The sequence below is a fragment of the Scleropages formosus genome, chromosome 1 (assembly GCF_900964775.1).
Source record: "Scleropages formosus chromosome 1, fSclFor1.1, whole genome shotgun sequence".
In the NCBI taxonomy this organism is placed as follows: domain Eukaryota; kingdom Metazoa; phylum Chordata; class Actinopteri; order Osteoglossiformes; family Osteoglossidae; genus Scleropages; species Scleropages formosus.
Genome location: NC_041806.1, coordinates 49,104,107 through 49,111,932, shown reverse-complemented (window position 1 = coordinate 49,111,932; position 7,826 = coordinate 49,104,107).

Here is a 7,826-nt window from a genome sequence, read left to right as displayed (position 1 = left end):
AAAGGCTGCGACACGGATTGTTCTTGTTGGTGCTACGTTCGGAAGTGTATTTTATTCCTTTTCCATTTCTTTGGTGTTGTAGAAATTACTGTGATTTTGAAAAGACCCAGACTTGCCATCTCATGTGAGTTATATATAACATTATAGTGCAAATAAAGCATTACACATTATTGCCATGTTCTTTGCCTTTTTCTGTTTCACTTTTTGCAACGTTTCAGTGATGCACAGCTGTGGTAGTTCTAATTATTCCCTAGTTAATCTTGTATTAAGTTGATGCTGTTGCTTATTTACATCTATCCAAAGCAGCAAGGAAGGATGGCAGTTTTCTTTTTAATTTTCCACATTTTAATTGCTGTTAAATGGCTCCTATGAGTTGAATCAACAAATCACTGCTTCAGTTCCTCAGCCATTATGCCACCTCCTGCTTGCACAAAGCAAAGGTCTTAAGCCTTCTGAGCCTAATTTCCACAAGTACTATTAACCCTAATATTAAAATTAATTTACCAAATGCATTAGTTTAAACGTTGCTATTGACTCATATTAAGCGCACTCATTTTCGAAGATAACACGTTCTGGTTTATTTATATATTTCCAGTGTCATTTTCTTAACCTATGGTCTTCAATGTGTCTTGCAGAGCAAAGGTGACGTGTGTTTACCCAGCAAACCAACAGATGGCAGTAAATACCACTCAAAATCAAGATCGTGGGACTGCCTTAATTCAATTCACTTCCTCAGTGTTTAAAAGCTCATGTCTGGTGTTTCTTCATTTCAGAAGGAATCTGTAGTTTCAACTTTAATATAGCCCACAGTTAAAACGTCAAAAGTATTGCTCTGTATATTTAGTTTTTCTTGCTAAGTCTGAGATTTTTTTAAAAAGAATTAAACCTAAAAAGTAAAGAGATTGAAGGGTTACTGTTGTTTTAAATGAACTTTTTATTTGTGACCTTGTATTAAGTGGTGTCTGGAGTTAAAAACAAATTGAATGATAGATTTCTGTTCCTGGTTCAGTTTACAGGGGTACAGCTCCTGGATTTGTTATTTTGCTCACAAGCCCAGTTCTTTATATAATAATGCTATATAGAGGATACTAATACACAGGCATTTCCTGTATAATGTTTAAGTTGCCAGACCTGTAAACACATTATGCCCAGAGATTGCTAGTGACAATCTCCACAGGTGAAAGTAAAGTACGGAAAAGTGTGAAAATGTTTTTCTTTCACTGGAAAAGGGCAATCCGGAACCACAAATAGCGTATAATGTCATACTGAGAGCACTGATGTGGTCTGAGTGAACTTCAGAGGGTGAAAATTGGAAAGGGTTTCCGAGCCCACGGCCCATCATCCAAGGCGAATCGCTGATGGGTTGAATAAAGAGAGCAGTTGGCCTTTGGATGCAGGGAGAAACAGGTGTCTCAAGACAAAATTTCACAGACCAATAATATAGCAAACAGGCTGCATTTATGATCCACCTTGTACTGCACCCATTAATTAATGTGAATTCTCCTGCTATACAGTGCTGGGGATGCAGGTAGTGCTGTCTTGAGAGGCATCTTTTAAAGATCCAAGGTTTGAATCCCACCTGCTGTAGTATCCTTGACCAAGGTACTTACCCTGAATCACACACACACACACACACACACACACACACACACACACACACACACACACACACACACACACACACACACACACACACACATATTCAGAACCGCTCGTCCCATACAGGGGCGCGGGGAACTGGAGCCTACCCGGCAACACAGGGCATAAGGCCGGAGGGGGAGGGGGGACACCCAGGACGGGACGCCAGTCCGTCACAAGGCACCCCAAGCGGGACTTGAACCCCAGACCCACTGGAGAGCAGGACCCGGTCCAACCCACTGCGCCACCACGCCCCCCCTTACCCTGAATCAGTAGAGTAAAATTTCCGAGCTGCATAAATGGGTAAATCAGTGTAAGCAACTTATTGTACAGACCTCACGTCATAACTCACTTTTGAAGAAAAGTGTCACACAAATGATGTTGCAGTTTCTCTGAAATTAATAGTAAAGATGACTGATGACTCCTGGTTCATCTTGAACGTCTGTGGCTGTGACGCACACCATGATTTTTTTTACTGTTAAATCTCAGCACGGTATGTAACCTTGCGCTGCGCACCGTGCAGTAAAATTTGCTTTGCGCTGCGCCGGCCAGATGGTGTCGCTCTTTCCCCACATTGCAGTTCTACTGCGATTCCCCCTCCCGCACATATTTTTAAAACAATAACTTCCTGAGGCTTATTATAGTAGCACAGCTGAAACTCACGAGTGTCATTTACAGCAGGCAAAAGAACCAAATTGTAGAGGCACCTTTATTTGTGCCTCCATGTTATTTCTCATGGCACTGTAGCGTGTACAAAGAAAATTAAATAGGGTATATTTTTCCTCTGATATTTTTTCTTTTTCATGTTGATAATAATAAAAATAATAATAATCAAACAGTTGTGGTTTACTACTTGGCTGCTCAACAGGTGTGCTGAGGCTTCAGTCCAGTCCACCTGCTCTCCCATGATATAGAGATTTTTTTTTAGCAACGATCCTGTGCTTTTAATGTTCTCATAAGAAACATTACCTTAAAGCTTGAAACAGTTATGCAGACAGTTATGACAATAAGGAAGATTATTGCCTATTTATTTATTTATTCTGCAGGTGTTGTCTCACCAATAGGTGGCACTAGTGTGTCACATGTATTAAGGAAGCAAGGGCCTGAGTGTCATTCTGGGCAAATCGGAGTGCACTGGGACACTCGGTCACAAGTGAGTCCCCAGAAGGCTTTGCTGGAGGCCCACTCGAATACGGGCAGAATGGAAATGAACTTTCGTGAAACTCCATCTGCCCGTCTGGAGACGGTCAACTTGTTTTGATTAAAATGGCACGGTCACCTATGTAGTACACAGGTTGTTGAGCCGGGGAATTAACGCTGCCGGTGGCAACGGAATCACTTTGTGTGGAGGTGGGAGCGAGATCTGGTGCTTTGGGCCTCTGCCCAGTCCTGGACCTGAGAGACCCCAGCCAAGAGCCTGCAACCCCCCTGTATGTCAGTCATTTAATGAGTGGATCAAACCCTGTTAATCTCTGACTCAGGTCAGACGGCCGATTATGTCACGCAGGGCTTCCAGCTTCTTTCTTAATTAAAGTAAATATCTAGTAAAGAAAATCTGCTCTTCTAAGACAGATTAAAAACTTAACTTTGTGCCACCTTCCCAAAGAATCAATACCTTTTTAATACACTTTTAGCAGTAGAACTCATCAAGGTATCTGACCTTCTCTAGTGTTTACAAACCAGTAACATCTTAAACAGTCTGAAAGCATGAAACAGGCTGCATTCACTATGGATGCTTGTCCTCACACATCACATGATCCTCATGGTCCAGAGCCTCTCCCTGAAGCATAGAACATGAGACAGGGTCACTAGTCCATCATGGGACAATTGCACACATGCATATAGACACACACAGTATGGGCAAGTCAGGGTCACTACACTACACACGCACTGGCCGAAGTCACTTGTCCTGAGGTTAACCGGAGCCTAACCTGGCAACACAGGGCGCAAGGCTGGAGGGGGAGGGGACACACCCAGGACAGAATGCCAGTCGGTCACAAGGCACTCCAAGTAGGACTCGAACTCCAGACCCACCAGAGAGTAGGACCCAGCTAAGCCTGCTGCACCACCGCACCCTCAGGACCACTAGTTTGCCTGAAACACATGTCTTTGGACTGTGGGAGAAAACCCATGTGAACATGGAGAGGATGTAGACTGAACAAGAAAGGAACCTATGTCTGATTTTGCAGCTCAGATACTATGAGATATCAGTGCTACCTGCTGCACCACCATGCCACCTGAGAGCAATCACACACACACACACACACACAAACACAAACACAAAGTACAGTCTGCTTACCAAATGCAGTGGCCTTCTTATCCAGGTTCTCTCCTCTTCCCCACAGCTGCCATCGTGACACGAGCCTCTGATGGAGTGCTGCAGAAGCACAAATTAGAGATGTGGTTGAGCTGTGGGGCTGAGCGGTCAGATCCGAGGTCCACGTTGCAGCCATTTACAAAACTCTATTTAACGCTTCTCTTGTTCAGCCTTTTTGTGGGACGGAACATGATGGATCTCGAGAGAAGCAGAGAGCTGTGCTATTGTTTGACTTGGGGCTGTGGAGGAATATAGATCTGCTGTGCGATGACTGAAGGAGCTGTCGGCTCTACGCCGATGTTCAATGGAGCTCTTAGAGAAAGCCCGTCTTATTGTGAAGTAGCTTAAGAGACGCTCATCAAAAGGAACTTACAGACATTTGTGCAATTTAACCCTTTGCCTACAGTGCTGCTGCTTGTTTGGCAGTTTACACATTAGGGTTTTCTGGCCAGGCTCCTGTGGCGAAGCCATATGGCATTCACACAAACTGCCGCTGTCCGACTGGCAGCAACATAAATTACTCAGTTAAAAATCTTTGGAAATATGATTTCATAAAGAATCTCACCAACAACGTATCCTTTAATAAATTACTCTGTAATTCTTTAACCTTTTATTCCATGGCTGTCATGCTTCCGACCGGGAAGTGAGTCATCAGACCCAAGCGCAGCGCAGAGGCGCACAGGATAGGGGATGATCCGAGAGTTGTTGTCAGGAAACTAGCGAAAGTCACCGAGGAGCAGACGTCGTTACAAGGAGAATCCGAAAACCGTGAGTCGAAGATCAGGCAATGGGTTGAGGGAGACGAAGAGGGTGAGGAGAGTCAGGAGGAGGAGGGTCGAGGAACAGGAACAAGGACGGGGAGGTCAGGAAAAAACGTAAGCAACATTATCCAAGAACTGTGAGCGAAGAGTAAGGCTGAACATGGTTCCACGGCTTCCTGCACTCAGGGCTTTCCTTTTATGTGCCCGGTCCCTGATTAGTTGCAAGTGTTCCTCATTGCCGAGGTGGAGGGCGTGACAATGGCGATAGATCATTACTTTTTAAAAAAAAAAAAATTTTTGTAGATTTTTTTTTGGTTATATAACTTAATTCCTTCTAAGACACATTTTTTTTTGCGATTTTTAGCACTTGAAAATCGGGATGCATCTATCAATGGTGTTTGAATTGTTGACTTCATTGCAGGCATATCACTGTTTACAGCTTCAGTTGCATTATGCCCACTGTTAGTAGCACATCTGATGAATTTGAACTGGTAGCGTAGTGGCTAGAGCTACTGTCTTTAGGCCCCAAGGTTGCAGGTTTGATCCCCACTTCTAGCTGTAGTATCCTTGAGGAAAGTACTTACCCTAAAATTGCTCCAGTAAAACTATCCAGCTTTGTAAATGATTGTAAGCATGTAATAGTTGTGATTTTAACATTGTAAGTTGCTTTGGAGAAAAGTGTCAGCGAAATGAATAAATGTAAATTTACACTCTTAAGTGTCATTTAAAATGTCTGGTAGCAATTCTATAGTGATTCACAACAATCCGATATTGAAGGCGGTTCCCAGGCCAACAGTGAATCAACGAATAGATACACCTTCCGTCCATCCATTATCTTTCCTTCTTGTCCTTCTAGGGTTGCGGTGGCAACAGGGAGAGCAGAGAGGCCCAGCCGCCCCTGTCCCCCACAACTTCGTCCAATTCAGCCCGGGGGATCCCCAGCCGTCCCCAGGCCAACTGTAAAGTATAATCCCTCCAGCGGGTCCTAGGCCGACCTCGGGGCCTCGTCCCAGTTGGCCGTGCCCGGTATACCTCCAAAGGGAGGCGCCCAGGGGGCATCCTTATCAGATGCCTGAACAACCTCAACCGGCTCCTCTCAATACACGTTCCAATTCATTATTTTTGCGTCACATGTTTATCCTTTGTTAGATATCCTGAAAATTAAATTAATCATAGTTGTGTCACGGGGAACACAGGGAACCGGGACGGCTGAACTCAAGTGCAGCGTTGTTCGTCTGAAGTTGAGGGAAGAGGCGAGTTCTCAAAACCAGGGACAGGGCGAAGAGTCAGTCGATCGGCAAACAGGACAGGAAGGAGGATCCATGGATGTGGTCGGAGAACGAAGCAAGGAGTCAAAAAACCGGAGATCGTGAATAGAGTAAGTGTGTGTGTAGTAATGCGAGGAAGGGCGCTTGTTCCAAACGAGATTCTGCAACGGTACGGGAGCTGAAGAGGGTCTTTATAGGGTGAGCGATTACTCAAGAGCTAGTGCAGAGTCAGGCGTTGTCGCTTGTGTTGTGGGCGTGGACGTGACAAGTTGCTAATTTAAGTTCCACAATTAATTTTTGTATTTCTGCTTTTGCAAAGATATGTCCCTCAATCTAGGGTGTGTCCTACAATCAGCGGTGTTTGAATCATTTAAGACATTATGTGCATAGTGTGAGGGGGGCGCGGTGGCGCAGTGGGTTGGACCGGGTCCTGCTCTCCAGTGGGTCTGGGGTTCGAGTCCCGCTTGGGGTGCCTTGCGACGGACTGGCGTCCCGTCCTGGGTGCGTCCCCTCCCCCTCCGGCCTTACGCCCTGTGTTACCGGGTAGGCTCCGGTTCCCCGTGACCCCGTATGGGACAAGCGGTTCTGAAAGTGTGTGTGTGTGTGTGTGTGTGTGTGTGTGTGTGTGTGCGCGCAATCCGTTATACTACTTTTCTGTATTAGTTGGTGGTTCTGCAAAAACTTCAGGAACTGGAGGTCACGAGGGGGAATTTCTGAAACTGCGCTGCAGGCTTGTAAAACAGATGAGATGTACTGTATGTGTTTAAGTCAGACAAAGCCCCAATCAAGAAAGCAGTGTAAAAGGCTCATGTGACTGAGATGCTTCAGGGACTTGTCAGTTAAGATGGGAAGGGTAACATCTGGGAAGAAGTACTTGATAAATAATAATAAATGTGATAGTGATAGGGGGGTGCGGTGGCGCAGTGGCGCAGTGGCGCATGGGTTGGACCGGGTCCTGCTCTCCGGTGGGTCTGGGGTTCGAGTCCCACTTGGGGTGCCTTGCGATGGACTGGCGTCCCGTCCTGGGTGTGTCCCCTCCTCCTCCGGCCTTACGCCCTGTGTTACCGGGTAGGCTCCGGTTCCCCGCGACCCTGTATGGGACAAGCGGTTCAGAAAGTGTGTGTGTGTGATAAATATCTCTACCTCTTGCTGCTGTGTCCCCAAAGAACTGCTGTTCACCCCCATCACCTCCTGAATCCAACACCGGGCAACAGCAGTTGGTCAAAATCCCCTTAATTTCCCAAGATGAGTATAAATAAAATCAAATGGTGCCAGCAGACCCATTAGTGGTCAGATGTAGCACCGTTTTTAACTAGTGAAGAACAGCAGGTATTTTAACAACGAGCAACACGGACATGTAACCTGAAGGTCACCGTTTTCAGTCCAACTTTCCGCTCCTGCTGTACAGATCAAGGCACTTAACCTGAATTACTCAAGCAAAAACACCCAACTGTGTAAAAGAGTCATAAACTGTGAGTCACTCTGGATAAAAGTGTTTGATTGGCAACAAATTAATATTAATTCAGTCCATCGGTTGACACCTCCGTTCTCATAACAGAATCCACACAGGCAAGCACGCACTCTTCGAGCTGCGTCTTGCTGTACGATGTGTAGGACCGAGTACAGTTATGTAACTTATGCACCTTTAACGGCGTACACAGAACTTATGGACACATTATGAAAGGAGGATCTGTCCACCTCAACATAATGCAGAAAAAAGCAAAAACGGCCAATCTATCCCTTTAAAGTTCTCTATTGAAGTATTTTCTCCAGGGTACAGTAGCAGTGTCAGTCCTGGCCGCCGCTCAGATCTGCGATACACTCACTGCTGTGTGTGGTGGG